This window comes from Suricata suricatta, chromosome 9 (genome assembly GCF_006229205.1).
Source record: "Suricata suricatta isolate VVHF042 chromosome 9, meerkat_22Aug2017_6uvM2_HiC, whole genome shotgun sequence".
Lineage (NCBI taxonomy): Eukaryota > Metazoa > Chordata > Mammalia > Carnivora > Herpestidae > Suricata > Suricata suricatta.
In genome coordinates this window covers 77,847,917-77,872,304 of record NC_043708.1, presented here as the reverse complement: position 1 = coordinate 77,872,304, position 24,388 = coordinate 77,847,917, and positions in this window count along the sequence as shown.

Sequence of the window (24,388 nt, the reverse complement as noted above, 5' to 3'; positions counted from 1 at the left end):
AGATTTGTCTATGGAATTCTGATATCATTCTGTCAGCCATTGCAAAGTTACTCTGATGATAACACAAGATCTTATTTCTTCTGGGGCCAATTACCATAGAAATACATAAAGGTTAGAGAAATGTACCCTTAGACATATTTCCACCATGTAGGGATGTGGGGTCTGAACTAGGATGCAAGAATCTTCAAGACAAAACAACAGGATGTCAATCATGCAGCATATAAGTCTGTGAACTTTCATGTGATTGAATCTCTGTAAGATAAACATCTGTTCCATCAAGGTAAAGGCCGCAAACAGTACTTTGCAAGCACTTCAAAAGGAAACTCTCAATTCTGACATTGTTGGCATTGTACTTCTGCAGTTCTCATTTTCTGTTCTCATTCTTCTAATTTGATACAGTGAAGAAAAATGAAGTTGAATAAACAACTTATTTATTGAGTTCCTACCATGTTATTCTTTTTTTTTTTAAGTTCTTAATGTTTATTTATTATTGAGAGAGAAACAGAGCATGAGTAGGGGAGGAGCAGAGAGGGAGACATGGAATCCGAAGCAGGCTCCAGGCTCCAAGCTGTCAGCACAGAGCCCAACACAGGGCTCAAACCCACAAACTATGAAATCATGACCTGAGCTGAAATTGGTCATTTAACCGACTGAGCCACCCACATGCCCCCCTGCCATGTTATTCTTAATCAGGGCTTTTCTATGGCATTGAACACAATAATCACAATAAATCTGTGAAAGATAACAATCCCCACTCAAGACATCTTAAGAAGATAAGTTAGCAATACAGGCTTGTAGGCCTGAGTACTCTAAATGGTTAGATCTTCACTTGAGTTTTAGTGGTCTGGATAGAAGATCAAGTCATTCCCTTAAGCCAAAGCCTAATCGAGAGCAAGGCCCTAAATCTCCTCAGGTCTGTGAAGGCTGGGAGAAGTAAGGAAGTTGGAAAAGAAAGGTTGGAAGGAGAGGTTGGTTCACAAGGTTGAATTAGCCATCTCTATAACATAAAGTGCAAGGTAGAACAGCAAGTGCTGATGTAGAAACTGCAGCGAGTTATCCAGAAGAGCTGGCTAAGGTCATTCAAGGAAGTAGCTACACTAAAAAAACAGATTTTCAATAGACACAAAACAGCCTTATATTGGCCTCAAAGCTTCAAAGGACAGACTGACTCTTTAGGAGCGAATGCAGCTGGTGATTTTAAGTTGAAGCCAATGCTCATTTACTATTCCAAAACTCATAATCCTTAAGAATTATGTTATATCTATTCTGCCTGTGCTCTAGAAATGCAACAGCAAAGCCTGGAGACAGCTCATCTATTTACAACATGGTTTACTGAATATTTTAAGCCCACTGTTGAGCATGATTGCTCAGAAGAAAAAACTTGCTTTCAAAATATGACTGTTCATTGGCACTGCATTGGATCATTCAAGAGGTCTGATGGAGATGTGCAATGAGATGAAAGTTGTTTTCATGACTGCTAACACAGTATCCATCCTGCAGCCCATGGATCAAGGAGCAGTTTTTATCTTCAAGTCTTGTTATTTAAGAAACATTTTTCTATATACATTTATCTATCTCTCATAGGTACCAATTCCCCTGATGGATCTGGCCAAAGCAAATTGAAAACCTCCTGGAAAGTATTCTCCATTCTAGATTCCATTAAGAACATTTGTGATTCATGAGAAGAGGGCAAAATATCAACATGAGCAAGAATTTAGAAGTTGACTCCCAACTCTCATGGGTGACTTTGGATAGTTCAAGACTTCACTGGAGGAAATAAGTGTAGATGATGCTGGAGAGAACAAGAGAACCACAATCAGAAGTGGAGCCTGAAGACCTGACTGAATGGCTGCAATTTCATGATGGAGTTGTAATGGATGAGGACTTGCTTCTTATGGATGAGCAAAGAAAGTGGCTTCTTGAGATAGATCCTTCTTCTGATGGAGATTCTGTGATGATCATTGAAATGACAGCAAAAGGCTTAGCATATTACATAAACTTAGTTTATGAAGCAGTGGCAAGTTTTGAAAGGACTGGGTTTAATTTTGAAAGAAGTTCTACTGTGTGCAAAATGCTATCAAACAGCATCACAGGAAAATCATTCACGAAAGGAAGAGTCAATTGATGCAGCAAATTCATTGTTGTCTTTCTTTAAGAAATTGCCACAGCCACCCCAACCCTCACCAACCACGACCCTGATGAGTGAGCAGCCATCAACATCAAGGCAAGGTGCTCTACCAGCAAAAAGATTACAATTCACCAAAAGTTCAGATGACAGGTAGTGGCTTTTAGTAATAAAGTACTATTTAAAACTAAAGTATGTACATTATGGTAGACATAATGCTATTGCACCCTCAGTAGATTCCAGTATAGTATAAACATAACTTTTATATGTGCTAGACAACCCAAAATTCATTTGACTCATTTTTTGTGTGTGTGAAATTCACTTTTGTTGCAGTGGTCTAGAACCAAGCCTGCAGGATCTCTGAAGTATGCCTGTAAGAAATTTGCATTGTATAAGACACTAAATTTCTGGTAATTTTATAGGAACAGGAAACTAATACAACTATCACCCCCACCCTAAAACGCAAAACAAAACAAGTAAAAGCACAAAATTAGAATTAAAACATACTAGAGAGTGAATGGTGGGAAACAAAACTAAGGGAATTAAATTTTCAAATGGACAAGTCTTTCCTAAGAGAGAGTCATATGGCTGCTTTTATTGCTGAGAGAACAATAGTAGAAATTGAAGGAGAAACTATTCTTCCACAGATGAAGGTAAGGAGAAGCCAACTCAACCTTTAACCAACCATGAATAGCTTCATGGGTTAGTATGACCGATTGCAGTCCCCAAGAGAACTAGTCACAGAGTGAACCTGTACCCATTCGCTAACTCGCTTCCAGAAGGCCATCACTAAGTGCATGGGGACAATATGCTAAAGACTGGGAGCAAGGAAAGAGAACTGAGAGACATCTCCCCCAGGCACAGAGACTTCACCTAAGCACGGGTCGAAGACATCAAAGGCTGCAGGCTGTGGGGAGGGAGGGATGTTGCATGGGATCCTCACTGGGCCTTTCGCTGGTTTACAGGCAGCAGACAAGCGAAGCCTGGGAGCGGGGTAGGAATCTGAGCATCTCCGGGGGTGCACCAAGGGGTGACGGAAGCCGCACAGACACAGACGTCCTTGGATATAGAAAGTCAGGACAAGTCTGGGGAGCAAAAACAACTCCCAGTAACTCAGAAAGTTAGGAATTGAGTTTTTAAACACTGAAGTATCTCTAGACGATTACTGGTGCTCAATCTCAAGCCCTACTGAAAATAAAGTGCTGATCCTACTTCTAAGTATTTGAAGCCAGTGGCAAATTAGATCTAACTAAATCTATCACAAAGCCTGTGTTCAGCTCAACTGCAGATTAGACTGACTCAGCACCGATCCTAGCAACCCGACAGTAGAAGGGAAAAGCCCTTTGCTGGTAGTTTCTAATGTTATTGACACAAAAGACTGCCATAGAATAAGATAGGATAAAAATTATAAAACATGTGAAGAAGTAGAAAAATAAGACCAATAAGAAAAAGACAGAAATAAGCTGACAGAAAAGCCAGATATTGAATTTAGCCATCCTGAACTTTAAAATAATTCTGGTAAATGTGTTCTAGTATCTAGTGAAAGATGATGAAAGCAGAGATTGATAATTTCAGAAGAGATATAAAACTATTTTTAAAAGCCAAGCAGAAATGCTAGAAACAATAGAAGTTTAAAATCCACTTATTCGACATAAGAGCATACTGGAGACAGCAGAAGAAAAGATCACTGAATTGGAAAACAGCAATAGAAATAAAACAGAAATAGAAAAAGAAAAAACTATCTAAACTGAACAGGGAATCCAAGATTTATTGAATGATTTCAAATATATGTATCATTTAAGTTCAAATATATGTATCATTTAAGTTCAAATATATGTATCATTTAAGTTCCAGAAAGAGAACAGAGAAAGAGAGATGGAACAGGGCAGATAATTATTTCTAAGAAATAATGACTGCTAGTTTTTTTTAATTAATGAAATATATCAACCCATACATTCTCTGCATAACATAGTCAAAATGCTTGAAACAAAAGATAAGGAGAAAATCTTAAGAACATCCAAGGGAAAAAGACAACTTACATGCAAGAGAACAGATAATAAGAATAATGGCTGACTTCTCATCAGGAAAAAAAAAAGCCAGAAGGCAATGGAATAATATCTTTAAAGTACTGAAAGCAGAAATAGAATGCTGTATATAGCAAATATATTCCTCACAAATAAAAACAAAATAGACATTTCAAATAGACAAAGTTAAGAAGTTTTCTATTGATAAATGCAATCTATGTAAAATGCTAAAGGAAAACTCGTAGTATTAAAGAAAATAATACAAAATAGAAGCCTATCCCTACAAGGAAAAAAAAAATGAAAATTACCAAAAAGGGTCACTATGTGGGTAAATATAAGATTTTTATAGTATGTGTAAATACATATTATATATTATATTATTATATATAAATATATATTAGGAGAAACAAATCTTATATCTATCAATCTATTGTCTGTGATTAATTATAGTCATTACTATATATTATTTTATATAAGTATATTAATTATATAAAACATGTTTTATATATAATATATTTAAATATGTTTTATATATAAAATTCTTTTATATTTATAATATGCAATATACTTAAATATAATAGGCACATATAAATATAAATTTATATTTAAGACTATTGAGAATGCAAAGCAAAAATAATAGCCATATATTTAAGATAAGACATAAGAAAGCAGAATATATATAAAATGATGGAGAATAAAAAGGAGATTAAATAGAATCCTGCTGCTTGGGATTATCTCTCTCCCTCTCTCTCCGTCCTTCCCCTGTTCTCATCCACACACAAGCATGTTCTCTTTCTCTCTTTCTCAAAATTATTTTAAAAACTCAAAAAACAAAAACAAAAGAAACAGAATCAACTTTATAAAAAAAAAGTAGGCTCAACTATACTGTATTGTTAAGATACAAAATTTAAGTATAATGAGGAAATAAACAAAGGCACAGATATACACTGAAATAAGAGTGGAAAAAGCTCTTGTAGCTATCAGAAAACAGACATTCACAAGAAGGATAGAAATATTTTCAAATGATAAAAAGGCCAGGTCATAAAAAAAGGCTATAAGAATTTTAAATATATAAGCATTTACTGACAGAGCTTCAAAATACATCAACCAAAAATTGAAGAGAACCAATAGGATAAGTAGACAAATCCACAATGATAATTAGAGGTTTTAACACCCATCTATCAATAATTGCTAGACCAATAGAACCAACTACATTAAAAGGTAAGTAAAAAATATAGAAACTCTGAACAATATGACCAACCAAACTGAACAAATTAATATTTAAGGAACAAGCCATCCAACAAATCTGAGATACAAATTATTTTGAAATGCACGTGAAATAAACAAAACAGATCATATGTCTAAAAACTGTCAAGAAAATGAAATGACAGAATATTTCTCTGAATACAAGAGTATTAAATTAGAAATCATATGGAGAAAACCTTAAATTATTTGGAAAATAACCTATGCATATCTAAATAACCCATGAGATAAAGAATAAACCACTAGAAAAAAAATTAAAATATTTCCAACTGAGTAACGATGAAAGCACAACAGATAAAAATGTGTAAGACACAACTAAGGCAGTGCTTGGGAGAAATTTATTGATTTAACTCCTAATTAAAGAAAAAATGTTAAAAAGAAAAGAAAGATATGTTTATTTTTTTCATTTTTTAAATGTTTTTTATTTATTTTTGAGAGACAGCACAAGCAGGGGAGGGTCAGAAAGAGAGGGAGACAGAATCCGAAGCCATCTCCAGTGTCTGAGCTGTCAGCACAGAGCCCGACATGGGGCTCAAACTAACGAACCCTGAGATCATGACCTGAGCCAAAGTCGGACACTTAACCAACTGAGCCACTCAGGCACCCCAGGAAGAAATGTTTAAAATAAATGATCTCAGTTTTTATTTAAGAAAGGTAGGCAAAGTAGGGCAAATTAATTTGAACTAACATTTAAGTTGTTTAGTTGGTGTGTTGTTTTATGTTTTCTATTTCATTAATCTCTGCTTTTATTTTCTTCCCTCTAAAGAAAAAACTAGACAGCAGAAATTAGTGAAATAGAAAACATAAAACAACACACCAACTAAACAACTTAAATGTTAGTTATTTGAAGAGATTAATACATTTTATAAAGTCCTTGCAAGAGTAGCCAAGAAAAAGAGAGCAAAAAAACACAAATTGCTAGTGTCTAGAATGAAAGAGCCAATAGTGCTAAAAGAAAAATAAGAGGAAACTTAAACCATTATATGCCAATATTTTGAATATTGATTATATGGAAATACCTTGAGAAATACAACTTACCAAACTGACACACACAAAAATAGAAAATCTGAAAAGCCCTATATAGAACAGGAGAAATAATCTGAATTAAAAATTTACACACACATACATACATACAAATTGGTTTTACTGGCGAATTCTACTAAACATTTCAGAAGAAATAATACCAAACTTACACAATACTTCTTATAAAATAAAGAAACATTTCCGAACTTATTTTGTGGAGCTACAATTGTTCAAATTACAAATTTGACAAGGAAATTACAAAAAAAATTTAAGGAAATAAAATTACAGATTAAAATCATTTATGAATATACATAAAAATCCTGAACAAAACATTAATACAGTAATGTATTAATACATTATTAATACATTAATAAACCAAATGCAATTATACATATATATGTATGTATACATATATACATACCAGGAATGCAAAGTTGATTTAATACCCAAAAATCAATAGAATTTATCACATTAACATAATAAGAGAGGAAATCATATAATAAGTGCATAAAAAGCATTTAACAAAATTTAATGCTTATTTATGATAAAATTCTCAGCAAACTAAAAAAGAGCATTTTTCCAATCTAATAAAGGACATCTTTTAAAAACATATAGTTATCATCAACAGATTGACCACTTTCTCCCCAAAAGGTATAGAATGACAGGGCGGCTGGGTGGCTCAGTCGGTTGAGCTAGGGTCATGATCTCACAGTTTGTCAGGTTCAAGCCCCGCATCAGGCTCTGTGCTGACAGCTAGCTCAGAACCTGGAACCTGCTTCGGATTTTGTGTCTCCCTCTCTCTCACCCTCCCCTGCTCACACTGTCTCTCTCTGTCTCTCAGAAATAAATAAAAAACATAAAAAAAAAGAAAAAGAATGTCTATTCTCAATTTCAACATTATACTTACTGGAAGTTCTAATCAGTGCAATAAAGCAAGAAAAATAAACAAAAGGCATAGATATTATAAAGATAATAAAAAGAAAACAATTCTTTTTCCCCAAGATGATATGTTTAAATACATAGAAAACCCTAAACAATTCACAAAGGGGAAAAAACACTATTAGAACTAATGAGTAAATTTAATGCATGGCATGACATAAGGTTGAAATATAAAAATCAGTTTTCTTTCTCTATACAAGCCAAAAAATGGCAACCAAAATTAAAAAATATATATATATGTATATATATGTATATATTATGCCATTTATAAAGGAATAAAAATCAAATTTCTTGGAAAAAATTTATCAAAAGATATATATTATTTCTGTCTTGAAAACTGTAAAGCATTGCTAAGAAATTTAAAGAGGATCTTAATAAGTGGAAAGATACTATATTCTTCATTGGGAGACTTTATATTATTAAATATTCATTATCCCCAAATTGATCTATAGATTCCACACAGCTAGCAAAGTAGCAGCAATATTTTTTTTGAAAGAATTGACACAGTGATTCTAAAACTTACATTGGAATGCAAACTATAGTTAAAACAACTTTGTTTTTTAAATTTGAAGAATTTATACCTTCTGAATTCAAGACTTGCTCTAATGCTAAACTAATCAGGACAGTTTGTCATTAGAATAAGGAGATGTACGTAGATCTATATCAAAACAAGCAATTGATTTTTCAACAAAGGCACATGATTCTTTGGGGAAAGCAGTATTTTTTAAACAAATGGTGCTGCAATGACTGTAGAAGTATCTGGGAGAAAAAAGACCCTGGACCCTTACTTCACATTATACCCGAAAATTAATTCAAAATGGATTATTGACCTAGGAAACCTTCCAGAAGAATATCTTTGCAATTTTAGAGTAGGCAAAATTTTCTTAAATTCCAGAAGGACATCTTAGAGATTATACATTGGTTTTAACCCAGAGGAGATGAAAGTGTATACCTACAAAAAGAATGTTTACTATCTTTTATAGTTAAAATTAGCTAAGAGAGTAGAACTTAAGTGTTCCCAGTGAACGAATGAATGAATGAATGAATAAGGTGATTAATGTGATTAACTCAATGGGTATTCTCTCACAATGTAAATGTACATCAAATCATCACATTTGTATACTTTAAACATATTACAATTTCATTTGTTAATTATCCTTCAGTGACACTGAAAGAAAAGAATTTTTAGAGTAGCTGTATTCATAGTAGCACAAAACTGGACACAATCCAGGTGTTCCTCAGCAGAACTGACAAACAAATTCAGGCATAGTTATAGAACAGAATGCTACTCAGAAAAAAAAAAACAAAAAAACCCAAGGTAAGAATTACTGATTCATGCGAAAATATGGATAAATCCTAAAAATGTTTTCTTGAGAAAAAGAAGCCATTTATATAAAATCCAAAAAAAATACAAAAACACGTAAAATAAATGTGTGCTGAATAAAATCAGAGAGTGGTTGTGTTTGGAAGGGAAGACTGGGTAAGGGCAAAAAGGAATTTTCTGGGGTGGCAAAAATGTGCTAGGTCTTCTTTTGGATAGTGAGTAAATGGGAGTATAGAATTGTCAAAATTCGTGAAATTGAATACTTGAAATCTTTCCACTTTATTATATGTAAAACAAAGCTCATTTTTACTGTGTATAAAATTTATAGACTCACTTACCTGAGACACTAAATAATTCTATAACATACTGACAATTGCAAGTCATTTCTAAGAAATTTTAAAATGAGTCTTCTTATCCTGAATATAACTAAACCTCTACATCTTACTACATTTATGGAAAGTAGAAGGTAAAGAAACAAGTTATTTGAGGGGATCCTGGGTGGCTCAGTTGATTGAGCATCTGATTTCACAACTAGGTCATGATCTCATGGTTCATGAGTTCAAGCCCCATATCGGGCTTAGCACTGATAATGTAATGTGGAGCCTACTTTGGATTCTCTGTCTCCCTCTCTGTGCCCTCCCCCACTAGATCTCTCTCTCTCTCAAAAATAAATAAATATTTAAAAAATGTTTAAAGTTATTTGATATGACAAGGACATAAAGAGCCACATCCAAAATATGGAATATTCCAAAGGACAAATGACCTTATTTCTTTTAGAGAAATATCATCAAAAAGGGAGGAAGATCTGTTACAGACTAAAAGAGACAACCAAATAAAGTGTGCTACTTGGGCCTAATATGGATCTCTCATAATGAACCAAGACATTGGTTCATTAAAAAAGACATTTCTAAAACAGTTGAAAAATTTGCATATGGACTAGGTATTCAGTGATAAAAAGTTACTAACTTTGTTAAATATATAATGGTATTGTGACTACATGAAAGCTCTCAGTTGTTAACAATATATGGTTGAGTGTTTAGAGAGAAATAACATGATGTCTGAGATTTATTTTATTTATTTTATTTCTTATCAAATTTTCAGAATTTAATAAAGATTTTAAATGTGAAATACATCATACTTTTTTTTGCTGAGATATTTTATTTTATTTTTTTAATAGTTTACTGTCAAATTGGTTTGCATACAACACCCAGTGCTCTTCCCCACAAGTGCCCTCCTCCATCACCACCACCTCTTTCCCCCTCCCCCTTCCCCCTCAACCCTCAGTTCGTTTTCAGCATTCAATAGTCTCTCAAGTTTTGCATCCCTCTCTCTCCCCAACTCTCTTTCCCTCTTCCCCTCCCTCTGGTCCTCCATTAGGTTTCTCCTGTTTTCCTGTTAGACCTATGAGTGCAAACATATGGTGAGATTTATTTTAAAAGGTTCTATCAAAAATAAAAATGTAAGGGTTGGGGATAAATGAAACAAGGTTGGCAACAAGATTAACAATTACTGACTGGGTGATGGAGACATACAATTCGTTACACTATTTTAGTGTATTTTACTTTGTGTGTGCTGTTAGTATATAACACTAAGAATTTTATGTGAGCCACAGGTTACTCTTCTGGTACAAGATATGGCTGGTTATCACTCAAGTTCTTATTATTCATAAGCTTCCAAATTACACATAAATCTTTCACTGTTTTTAGGCTTTTGTGTTGTACTGAGCTTTTTAAGTCATTAAACAACACTAATATCCTAGTTAATAAATTAACCTCTTTTATTCTTTTCTATAGCACATCATTAAATGAATTTTCATATGTATTTTGTATTATTATAATTAACACTATATATTTATATATTATATTTTATACATGTATCTTATACCCACATACTATCCCTTTTCTTTCCCCAAAAGCAAAACATTTAACTCAATCTCCATAAAGCCTTGTGGACTTTAATAAACTGGGTCTTTCTTCCAAATTTTTTTGATTTTTCAAATGCATAAAGTAAGTGAAATTGATTTTTGCTAACATCAACTTCTGAACTCTGGCATGCATTTTTAAATTTATTACTGAATGTGTGCAGAGCTAAAAGTAGAGGTAGACGGTCTTCTCCCATTACAATAACAATTTACGCTTGACACGCTAACAAATCTTAACCTTTTATTCACGAAGGTAAAGATTTCCTCTTCAGATCTTTCATTTTTACCTCAAAGGACCTCTTTTCCAAGTCTTTTAAAAAATTTTTGTAAAATATACAGAATTGTTTTCTAGACTGCAGTATTTGGTGGTTAATACTTTTTTTGGAAATGTTAGTCACACATTGATTATGTGCTTCCATTTTTAAGGAAGGTTAATTATAGATCAAGATACACACACACACACACACACACACACACACACACACGCACACCACACACCCTATCTCAACACCCTGATGTCATTCAAGACTCAATTTAACTACCAAGTATGCCACAAATCCATTCTGATCCCACTTTCCCCACCTGCCACATCCCTTTTTCCTCTGCTTTCCCAGTGCATGTGATCTGCATCATTTTTAGAATACACATTATCTTTGGTACACATTTCTGCCTTTGTAGAGATTTTGAGTCATTGTTTAAAAATCCCTCTGCTTTGAAGTCAGAAAACTTAGTTTCTTCAACCTAGGCCCAAAATCCAAAGTCTCTGCACCTTTTTCCTCATCTGTTATAGTGAAAGCAACACTAACCCAGCCTGCAGTGTTATTCAGAGGATTAAATGAGATTCGCTATGATCCTCATACAATATCTAGGACATAATAAGATCTCCATAAATGTTAGCAGTTTGTATTGTTGTATAGTTATTTTCATTCATCTCTATTTCCCACACTCCTTTCTAAGTTCCTCAAGGATGAAAATTGTGCCAGTTAGTTGTTTGCATATAGTAAGGTCTTAAAATAATTCAAGAGGACAAATAAAGGGAAAAATAGCATTTTAAGTGGATAAGAAACATTAGGTAACATTTTAAATAAAATGTACTTACTTAACAGTGAAATCAGGGAAATATATGATATTAGATGATTAGATTATCTTCAGAGAATGCCAGCCAGTATAAGATTGCAGAAGGACGTGTTTTAGAAGTAATTTTAAATATGAGTTGTGTTTATTAGCAAACATAGGAGTGGTTTCTTCTACCCTTGCTACATCTCATTTACCACACCACCTTCAGGAAGTAATTTGGTATTAAACAAAATAAAATCCCAATGGTTAAATTGAACTTTTCACTCTTCAGTAGTTAGTGCTACCATTGTAGCAGGACTCCTGGAGCACCAAGGAAATAGAGAATGAATCTAAAATGAAAGTGTAAACCAGAAAGTGCAGGTAGAGAGATATGAAATAGATGAGAGACCAGAGTCAGGGTGACTTTAAGAAACTTAAATCTACCTGGATGGCAGTCAAATACTCAAATTTTTGCTGAAAAAAAAATTTGTGCCTAATTCTGCATTCACAACAGCGTTGGCGTGGCTGACCAACTATAGTTATACCTACAAGTAGAACAGGAAGAATGGGGTAAATCCTATTTCATTGGGAAAATACTAACGTGATTCCTTTCCAAAGCTCCAAGATGCCATATGAATGAAAAGTTGCCAAGTGTTCTGAGCTACAGAATTAGCTGAAATGGCAAAAGCTACAATCTCAAAAGTATAAAGGCATGGTCTTATACACCATATATATATATATGGTCCGCTTGGCTCCATGACCCAAACTGGATTTGATTTTCCAAGTCTATTTTGTACCCAAGAGTGCAAATAATCGTTGCCGTGTAAAATAAATGTGGGGAAAGAGCCAGACTGATAAATAGTGATGTATACGTTCAAAGAGAAAAAAGGAAAGGCAGAAACCGAGTTGGAATACAGTCCTGTCGGAGTGGTCGAAATGGACATATTGTGGCCTTGTAGTTATCCAATGTATTCACATTTTTATGACTTGATTACAAAATTAAAATCTTTTATTCTGAGCAATAGTCTTCCAAGTATTCAATTTTCAGATTTCCCCCCCAAAAAGTCATTTCCCCCATTATTCACTATTATAAATGATCCCTTCTCCGTGTATCTGAAAGAGATTTTGTAGCCTGTCCTTGTACAATGTTATGGAAGTTTATACTTAAGACCTCAGTTTTCACAGGTGTATGCCAGACAGTGAAGGCATCTCTAAAAAGTTTGGCCATTTAAAATATTCTAACAGGATACAGGGCCTCCAGTGCCACTGATTGAAAATGAAGTTTATCACACAATCTAGCTTTACTCAGTTCATTTATGTATGCTGCACTGATTGTAGAATAAAATCATTGAAATATATTTGTGTTTGTAACCTAAGGCTACTGCAGGTACCCTACAATTTCTGGAGCGTATCCAATTCAATATAATTTTATTCTTTTTAACAAATTAAGTGTTTCTTAATTTGTATACCTTTGGAAAACTTTTCATACAATAAATGTATAATTCAGAAAACAAAATTATCTGCAAGTAGAAAAATTTTCTTTTTTTATTTAGAAAAATGCTATCACCATGCCTAAAATGTATGTTAAATCTAAATCTCTTTCTGTTTAAGATAAAGTCTCAGAAAGGAATATCCAGAGACAACAACCCCTTGAGACCCGCTCTCAGTCAGGCACAGTGTAGGGTTAGCATGGAATAGTTCAAATCAGTTACCAGTTACTGTTTCCTGCAGGTGGTTACACACCGGGCTTGATTCTAAGCAGATCAGAATGTCTGTAAGCCTTCTGGGTCGGTCTTTCAGGCTTCAAAAGGACAATCCTTTTTGTCTCAAACTCCCATAGAGACCCAGCTCTCCCCTGGAGAGCACCAGAATAATCTGGAAAAGGCTTTTCAGGCTAGTCTCTCTCTCTCTCTTTTTTTTTTAAGTTTATTTTATTTATTGTGAGAGAGAGAGAGAGAATGGAAGGGGTAGAGAGAGAGGGACAGGGAGAGAATCCCAAGCTGGCTCTACACTGTCAGCACTGAGCCCAATGCAGGGTTTGAACTGACAAACTGCGAGATCATGACCTGAGCCAAACCCAAGAGTTGGACACTTAACTGACCTGACGGAGCCACCCCAGTGCCCCAGGCTAGTCTTCTTGAATGGTTTACTGGATTATTTTTGCTTCTCCATTTTTTTCTCACTTCCTGGAGCCACTGAAGAGATGGAACTTTCTCCTCTTTTCAGGTATATTGTTTTTCCCGTTGTGTTTTAGGTCTGTTTTTTGGTGATTTCTTCACCTTATTTTCTAATTTTTTATCGTATCTTCTTACTTTATTACTTTTCATTAACTTTTTGTCTCTGGTCTTCCTTTTTATAGCTACAGGTTGCTACCTGTTATGTACTTGAGGGGTGCAGTATTTTACCTTGATAGGAATACACGCAATCATTTTTTTAGAGTCCTCTTACCACAGTTTAGTTCTCTTTCCCACAAGTTGGTTTTTTTAGTTTGTTTATTTGAGTTTCCAGCTTTGGCATGGGAGGCTTTCCTCAAATGTCTTGTGATGCTTGATTTCACACTCATCTCTAAGCATGAGGCTGTATAAATTGATTTGAAGATAGGAGCTCCAGAACAGGGCTTGCTTATAAAACTGAAGCAGGGCTTTACTGATTAGTTATCTGATTGTCTTATTTTACCAAGTAACTCTGATGTCATTAACTTTAGCTATTTGTAGGCTATTGAGAATCCCTGAGAAGAATCCATAAGTCACTGACCCAAGTGAGAGTACAGTACTAGCTGCTAGGATTTTGGAACCCAAATGGAATCAAGAGTTAGAAATGAGTGGTCTCATTCGGGTCAAGATATTCACTTATGATTTTTCAGTCAGTACCTCCATACCACCTCGCTTTCAGCCCTACATTGACACATGGTCACAAATTCTTGATCTTTACATTTATTGTTTATTTAATGATTTCTCAGTTTTCCTGCCTGCCAGCTTCAGGTCAGCCTTCCAAGTTCTGCTAAGTCAGTCACTACTAGTATATTTACTTTTCAGGTTCAAAATTGTGAAGATATTGGCCCTTGCCTGTTCTTAGGCCTGGTGACGGTAAGCCTGTGGATCTCAGTGAGCAGCATTGCTTCCAAGGGGTACACTGGAGATTTGTGGAATGAGTTTTCGTTTGTTTGCTTGTTTTTGTTTATCACAAGTTATCACAGGGATACTGCTGACATTTGATACACAGGAGACAACTTCATTTTTGTTATTCTATAGATATTTTGCCTGTTGAATCATATCACAATCCACTCCCAGATAAGAATTGTGGCTACAGACACATTTCTGATATGTAGACTCTGAATTCTGCAGAAATGCCCTAAGTGAAAATTATTTTTTTTTACATTTGTAAAGGGAATTTTTATTTTTTTCTGCTTTGATCTGATCACAAAGAAAATTTTCCCTTTTCTAATGTCTATCCACTCGGAAATGCAAATTAGTCCTGCTGATTTTATTAAGCTGTTGTTTTTTTGCTTCCTTTCACATTTTTTAATTGCATCCTTCATGAGAATGCATAATTAGGCCTTGAGTCTAATTCATGGTAAATACAATTTATTCAAATATTTAACAATAATTAATGGCAGCCTCAAAAAGAGCAAGATTAATAAAATCTACAAATGAGTTTTTAAAACTTCCACTTACTGTCTTACTTGGTTTACTCTAAAACAAGTCCTCACTAGTATATTTACGAACTGAGAAAGGGAAGGAAGAGGGCAATAGTTTATTTAAAAAATATGTATATATAACACTATGTGAATGCAGTGGTTATTCCTCGAAGGGACTCAGTGCACTGTTAAAAGAGTAATTCCCTTACTGTGAGTTCCTTACAGTTTAAAAGCTACAACATGGAGAAATGTTCTCATGCCAATAAGAATTCCTTTCCAAGTCCTGGAAGTTAATATTTCCACCACACATGTATTTATATTAACTAATACCTTCTTTCCCCTGTGATTTGTATCATCTTGGATATTCTACATCAATGATAAAGTTCTAGAAAAGGAGTAAAATAATGTATGTAATGCTTCATTTTCAAAACTTCACATGAGAAGTCAAACTGTCAAAACTAATCAACCCATTATTTTTCTGCAAAGGTAGGATAAATGTACATTGGTCATTTTACACTAAAGATCTGCCAGATGATCTTGTTCAATAATTTATACAATATCCTATTGACCTACTATAGTTAAAAATAATAAAATGTTTCTTATATAATACAACAGAAGAAATTGCTATTAGAGAAAATCATTTTTCCAAGCACATCACTATCAGAGGACTAACAAATTTAAACTGTTCAGAGCAATCTCACTCACTAAAGAGTTAATATATGAATATAAGGCATATCTACCATGGCTAGTTCTTGAGAGTAAATCATTTACCATAATCATGTTTTTTCTCGAACTATTTACATAGGATCTCCCTCATTGAAGTCAATGGTAAACATCTTTGTTTTCAAGGTGAGCTTAAGCTGTGTGTGTGTGTGTGTGTGTGTGTGTAACATTACCACTGCATCCCCAATGACACAGTTTACATTATATTTTGAAGCAGAATATCGATGCTTAGACTTTTGCAGGCAAAAAATATTAGTATGCCCAAAAGTCTATTGTTTCTGTGCCTATAAATTACTCTTATAGTAATTTCCCAGATGTTTCCAGCTTGCCATAGCTAGTTGAATATAGGCTAGTAAAACTCTCCTCATTTCCAAATCATGCATACAGTAAATATTATAGAATGTCATAGACTCTCTTTTTCCCAAAAAAGAAGCTTCAGAGAAGCTCAGAGAATAGAACCAGGGGACTATCTATGTATATCAAATATTTTATTTCTAAAGGAAAAGGAAAAATATATCAAGTATATCCCAAGCACAAAATATTTTATTAATATTTTAAAGGCATATAACTATGGGAGTGTATTAAGAAGGTTTTGAAAGTGTCATTCACACCCAGGAATAATAAAACAGCCATGAAAACCCAAAAATAATCACTTTTCTTGTATCCATCAGAGAATTAACATCACAAAGCAACCAAGTAACCTGAAATCTAAGAAAACACAGACTGCTCCAAGAAGTGAGCTCTGGGTCAGCTGTAACAGAATATGTGAGGAAGAGATGCTGAGCACCACGTAAGTAAGAATTCATCTAAAATTTTAACAAATTTGTGAGGGCTCAGTGTGAGCTAGCAAGAGCATATAAAATCCCTGAGAACTTCTGACTCACGGGAGGTCCTCTTGCAGGTTCTTTTCTACCAACGCTCACTGCTCACTGAGGAAAGACTGTGGGCAGGACAAGAGACCAGAGAAATCCTTCCTCAGTAGTATAGAGACTACTGTGGAAAAATCCCAAAGCCCCACCAGATCCTTCTCCCCTGTGGAATAGAACTCTTAGTCCAATGGGCAAAGAGCAGAAAACCTGTTGCTTCTAGGGGCACCTGGGTGGCTCATTTGGTTAAGCTTCTGACTCTTGATCTCAGCTCAGGTCTTGATCTCAGAGTCGTGAGTTCAAACTTCATGTTGGGCCATGTGCTGGGCATGGAATCTGCTTTAAAAAAAAAAAAGAAAGAAAGAAAAAACCTCTTGCTTTTAGGGCACAGATACATAGAAAAAATTCCTATACCTTTGGAGAAGGGACAGAAAACCCAGACCATGGGGGAGGGACTGGAAATTCTCACATATAAGAGACACCATGGCAAAGTTGGGCTGTCACATGGAGAAGAAGCAGGGTCACTGAGAAAGCTCCCCACTGAGACCCAAACACAGATGGCATGCCTAAAACTGAAGCTGGGCTAGGGTACAAGGAATCACCTTTGCTCTGACCTCTAGGCCAGGAAACACTGAGTAGCAAGCACTCAGTTTTCCATGATAAGAAAGTCGAGAGGATGGAGACAAAACCACCTCTTAGGCACAAAGAAGGACAAGAGCAGAAAATGGAGAAGAGATGTTATGAAAACTCTCGAGCACCCCAGCCCATACCATATACATAAGGTAATAATGCTAGAAAGATTTGCAATTGGTTAGGCACCGAAGGTAATCCTAGGAACAACACACAAACACAAAACAGCTTACTGCTGAGTACTTGGATAAAAACTCCAACATATATGACCTAGGAGAAAAACCTTGCCCATTTCTGGACATAAATTCTGTTTACTTTGGTCTTTACTGTTCTACGTAAACATGAACATTTAGAAGAAAAGAAAATCTCTTGTTAAGAGACTAAGGAATAAGCATAACCAGACCCAAGATGAACTAGATATCAAAACTATTAGAAAGGGAATTAAAAAGAAATGCTCTTAATACGTCAATGGGTCTAGTTTAAAAAAGGGACAACATGTATCAATAGAGGAGACTTTTAGCCAATAGAAGGAAAAATTTCATGGAAATACTAGAAATAAAACGCATGCTAACAACAAGATAAATATCTTTGACAGGATTATAAGGAGACTCAACACAACTAAGGAAAGAATCAGTAAACTTGAAAAGAGGATAATAGAGGGGTGCCTGGGTGGCTCAGTTGGTTAGGCATCCAACTCTTGATTTGGCTCAGGGCATGGAGTTCAGGCAAAAAATCATGAAGTAATAGAGTGATGGATATGTTCCTGTTTTGTAGTAATAGTTTCATTTGTATACATATTTCAAAAGTTACTGATTTTACCCTTAAATGTGTGCAGTTCTTTGTATCCATCATCTCACAGTTTGGGAGATGGAGCCCTGCATTGAGCTCTGGGCTGGCAGTGTGGAATCTGCTTGGGATTCTCTCTCTCCTTTGCTGTCTGCCCCTCCCCACCTCATGCACACACTCTCCCTCTCCCTTTCAAAATAAATAAACATTAAAAGAAATAAAATAGGAAAATAGAAATTTCATTAATCAAAGCAAAAAACAAAAGGGAATGAAATCAAAACAGAACAGAAAGAGTATCCAAGAGTTAGTAGTCTAAAGTTTGTTTTATTGAATCCTAGAGAAGAAAGAAAGAATTAGACGATATATTTGAATACACAATGGCCAAGGATTTTTCCAACAATGATAAAACACATCAAATTAAAAAAATGAGAACAGAAGATAGGAGAGAGGAATATGGAGTATACAATTGGAAGTTTCTTATACTACACAGGAAGTAGTGTAATATTTGAAGGTAGATAATTACAGATGAATATTTAAAACCCACTAAAAATTCAAAGGGGTATAAATAAAATATAATTGATTTTTAAACAAAAACCATAACATTATATTGTGGAGTTTATAACCTGTCTTACATGTAAAACATGTAATAGCATGATGTCAAGGGGGAGAAGAAATAGAAGCACACTATTAAGAAGCTCATCTATTCTGTATCATACGATACCACTTGAAGGTAGGCTGTGATTACTTAGAGATATGTGTAATAAACAAAAACAACCACTAAAATAACAAAATGAAGGCTTCCTAAAATCAAAAAAGCATATCAGTTGTTGGTTAGGGATGCCAGTGGTTAAGGAAGGGGCAGAGGTGGGGGCATGGAGTTGAGGCAAAAACAGCATGAAGTAATAGAGTGATGGATATGTTCACTATTTTGATAGTAGTGATAGTTTCGTTTGACACATATTTCAAAACTTACCAATTATACCCTTAAATATGGGCAGTTATTTATATTAATTATACCTCAGAAAAGCTATTTTTAAGAAATTCTGGCAAACAAATGGCCTGGTTTTTTTTAAATGAGCAAAATATTTGAACAGACACATTCCCAATGAAAATATATAAATGGTCAAACAAAAGATGAGAGGATGCTTGACATCATCAGTCATTAGGGAAATTCAAGTTAAAACTACGTTGAGATGTCACCTCACTCCTGTAAGGTGTCTAACAGCACTGAGTGGTGATGAAGTTTCAGAACAAGTAGAACTCTGATACATTGTTGCTAGAAAGCAAAATAGTACAGCTACTTTGGAAAACATTTAGGCAGTTTCCTACAAAGCTAAACATACTTATCGTATGACACAGCAATTCTGTTCCTAAGAGAAATCCAAAAGAAATGGAAGCTTGCATTCTCTCAGAAAGCTATATGTGAATGTTTCTGGAAACCATTTAAATGTCCCAAAACTCGTGAATGGATAAACAAACTGTGAAATACCCATAAACAAGGGAACACTGCTTAGAAATAGAAGAGAATAAATTGATACATGCAGAAATACAAATGAATCTAAAAAAATATTTTACTGAGCAAAAGAAATGAAAGGCAATGGAACATGTATTATATGATTCCATTTATATAAATTCTGGAACAGGCAAATCTAATCTACAGATTAGCAAATAGACTGGGGGTTGCCTAGGTCTGGGGGTAGGAAGAGAAGGGATGGAAAGCAGCACAAGAGATCTTTTTGGACTGATGGTGCTATTCTAAATCTTGATTGTGGTAGTGGTTATGTGAGTATAGAAATCTGTCAAAATTCATCAGGCTGTATGTATAAAATGAGTGCATTTTACTTTATGTAAAGTTCACTTTAATAATGCATATTTCAAGTTAAAAAAGAAAATTTAAAGTCATGGTGGCAGTCATTGAGGGGAAAGAAATCATCGCAGGTCCTTTTATCTGCACCAAACCCTGGACTTAACTTGATTAACTGGACTTTTATGGATGGATTCCTAAACCAATTCAGATATCCAGCAGGAAAAAAAATCGAGGGTGACTGGGTGGCTCAGTCGGTTAAGCGTCTGAATTCAGCTCAGGTCGTGATCTCACAGTTCATGAGTTCAAGCCCCACATCAGGCTCTGTGCTGACAACTAGCTCAGAGCCTGAAGCCAGTCTTCGGATTCTGTGTCTCCCTCTCTCTCTCTCTGACCCTCCCCTGCTCACACTGTTTGTGTGTGTGTGTCTCTCTCTCTCAAAAAATAAATTAAAACATTAAAAATTTTTAAAAAAGAAAAAATCTTACCTCCTCACAATACAACCTCTTTTTAAAGATCTGATAGTTGTCGAGATTAATACTATACAGTTTTAAACTACATTTACAAACTCATAACTATAAAGAAATAGCTGTTTTCTAGATGTGCATTCTACTTAATAGAACTACCCATTTATTCCAATCCTCTAAATCTTCCAAGGATGAAATCCTTGATAATTTCAATGTAAGAAAAACCTCTAGAAGGCTTCAGGTTTTATGTGAAGAATTGGTATAATGTTAACTTTTAAAATCAGGATTCAAAGTAATATGGACACTGACAACTATGTCAAATGGCAAATAAAATATGCATAGAAAAGAGATTGGAAAAACACACACCAAACTGTCAACTAAGTTGTGGTACTATGGGGTAACTTTCTCTTCTAGTTACTGGTATTTTACAGTTTCTAAGGTGATAATGTTGCTTTGCGATAAAAATGAGTAAAAATTATTTCTAGTTGTTAAAGCACAAATAAAAAGATAAATATGTTTTCCACTGTCCTGCATACCTCTTTATCTGAAAGTTTTATGCATCTGACATGGCCAGTGTTTTAAGATGAGCAGAATATATATGCTTTAGCTAACTTCTGAATATTTTTCCTAATTCTGAAAGGGGAGTTTCCTACCTAGAGTTTCTATTTTCTAGCCGTAAGCTTGATTTGAGCAGCTGTATAAACACATATTGAAAATTCATACTTTGGCAATAGAAAGCTAAGCAGAGGCAGAGAGCACATTCTACAGGCATCTGGCCTCAGATCCTCTTCCCCAAGGATACTGACCTCTGAGTAGCGTTGACAGGGGAGGTCATCCATCTATCCTAAGACGGCCCTACTACTGCCATTCCCCTTGACTTCGTAAAAGGGTGGGGTGGCCAGCTCCACCCTCTCAACCTTCTTAGGAGCTGCCAAGTTACTCATCAAAACCAGACCAAGGAGAGGTTTGCCTTATTTTTACTATTCAAATGTCTACACATTTCTTATATTATCTACAAACTCCAAAGTGTTCTGCCTTGTAAAGCGAGAGCCTGAAATTGCAGTGCTTAATCTGCAGGTAACTAATGTATGTCCTACAGTACTCTTTACAGTCTCTGGTCCCTATGTGAACTAGACTGTTACACCAGGTAATTACAAACCAGCAGCCAACAAGTTACAGGGAAGGGAGGTTAAGGCAGGCAAACAACCAAAAGAGAAGAACACAGCCTCAGCACTTTCCTTTGTGAAGCAGACATGTTTTTGCTTTAAAAAAAAAAAATGAATGTAAAGGAAGACATTGCAAACTCAGGTGGAGGTCTGTTTGATTGCTTGAAAGCCATTCCAGACCGGCCAAGGCAGCCCCGTGCCGTACATACTCCAGTATTGATATGGGATTCCAAAGCACAGCCCAGAGCACACCACCATATGTTGTGTCTTCATTACTTTTTTGGTCCTCTCTGACTTATCTTGCTTTAATAAAGTCCTTGTCTCCCTCTTCAACCCTGTTTTTTACATTGATATTCCTGACCCCTTTGTGGTTGCTTCTGTAGCTGACTAGTAAATGAACTGGAGATAATGTATGTACAAATTCAATAAGTGGTTATTACTGTTGTTGTTTTCATTAGTACCATAATCTACCTGCGTTTCCCCCTCTCTGGTCCCCAAATTTTGTTGTCCATCATATCAAATTTGAAATCTTTTTATGCATTCTAGACCCTTGTACTCAAAGTTCACCTGCACACCAGTAACACTGGTGTCACCTAGGCGCTTGTTGGAAACAAGTATCTCGGGCCCAAACTTAGCCTGCTACTTCACAGTCCACATTGTAACAAGATGGCGCACAAGCACGCTCTACTAGAAAAGCACTCATAGCTAGCGCCATTTTGCTTGTTCAGTTTTCCTCTAATCTTCACTATGCTTCTAATACCAGCCAACTAATCTCAGTAGTCTTTCCCATTTTGTACTTTTTCCACATGCTGTCTGACATTGGTTAATAAAATCAGCATTTTTTCTCCTTTTCTATGACTGTCCAGATTTTACTAGTTATTCAAGGCCCATCTCATTGATAAAAATTGTTTAAATTCTAGGTAATTAACATTCAGTGCAATATGGATTTCAGGAGTAGAATTCAGTGGTGCATCACTTACATACAACACCCAGTGCTTATCGTAACAAGTGCCCTCCTTAATAACCATCATCACCCATCTAGCCCATCTCCCCACCACCTCCGTCCATCAACCCTCAGTCCGTTCTCTATCATTAAGAGTCTCCTATGGTTTGTTTCTCATTCTCCCTCTCTCCCTCTCTCTCTCTCTCTCTCTCTCTCTCTCTCTCCTCTCTCTCCCCCCCCATGTTTCATCTGTTTTATATCTTAAATTCCACATGAGTGAAATAATATGGTATTTGCCTTTCTCTGACTTATTTCACATAGCATAATATACTCTAGCTCCATCTACATCATTGCAAATGGCAAGATTTCATTCTTTTTGATGCAAGAGGAAGATTCCATTGTACGTATATACCACATCTTCTTTATTCATCAGTCAATGGACATTTGGGGTCTTTCCACAGTTTGGCTATTGTTGATAATGCTGCTATAAACATCAGGTTGCATGTACCCACAGGGCCCATCTCTAGGTCAACCTTTCCTGTGATGAAGAATTCAAAAATATTATTTGACTTTATTCTGTGGCCTGACCTCAACACTCACTGCCTTTGCCAGACATACTGGCACTTAATTGTACTCAATATACCATATTATTACAGACTCTGTTTTATATCTACTAGTTTCATGTAACAGTTGTATTCCCACAAAACAAACAAACTTCAAACCTGTCTTCTACAGTCTCTATTCAGGATTTGTCTTACTTTTGGTATTTAGAAAAATATTGTTGTACTGATTTAGCTAAATTTCTCAGGCATCAAACAATAATAAAAATGTGAGATTTAAAAAAATGACAATATGTTTAGAAACATTACAAGCTTTCAACTAGCAAATGACATAAGTCATTCTTATAACTGGAAACTTAAAGAGCATAAGGATATTTTTCAATTCAGTGTTCTTTAGTTCTTTGGTATTTTCTTCTATTTTCTATCTCTTCTTTGAAGTCCTCACTCTTCATCCGCCTTCTGCTGACTTCAGGGATCATCATTATGAACATTACTTTGAACTCTTTATCAGTAAATTACTTATCCATGTTTCATGAAGTCTTTTCTAAGGTTTTATTTTATTCTTTTGTTTCAAACTTATTCCTCTATTTCATTTGCTTGACTCTGTGTTCCTTTCCATGTGTTAGATAAAACAACCATCTCTCCTAGTCTTGAAGGAGGGGCCGCCTATAAGAGATGAACCTTTTCATTCAACCCTGCTTTGGTTCTTGGTTATCTCTCAAAATTGTATGATGGTCCAAACAATCTATTTTATTTTTAATGACTCCCAGTAGTTGAGGGTGTACCAAGGCTGTCAAGGTCTCAAAAGGGAGAATCTCAGTCAGTACCTAGATTCAGGCCGATTGGAAGCTAGACCCTCAGACAGCAACTTTTGAAGTATGTAAAAACAGGGGTGCCTGGGTGGCTTAGTTGGTTGAGCATCCAGCTTCAGCTAGGGTCATGATCTCACGGTTCATAGGTTTGAGCCCCAAGTCGAGCTGTGCTGACAGCTCAGAACCTGGAGCCTGCTTTGGACTCTGTGTCTCCCTCTCTCTCTGACCCTCCCCTGCTCACGCTCTCTCTCAAAAATAAATAAAACATTAAAAATAAAGTATGTAAAAACATACAGCCCTATGGGCAAGCATAAACTCC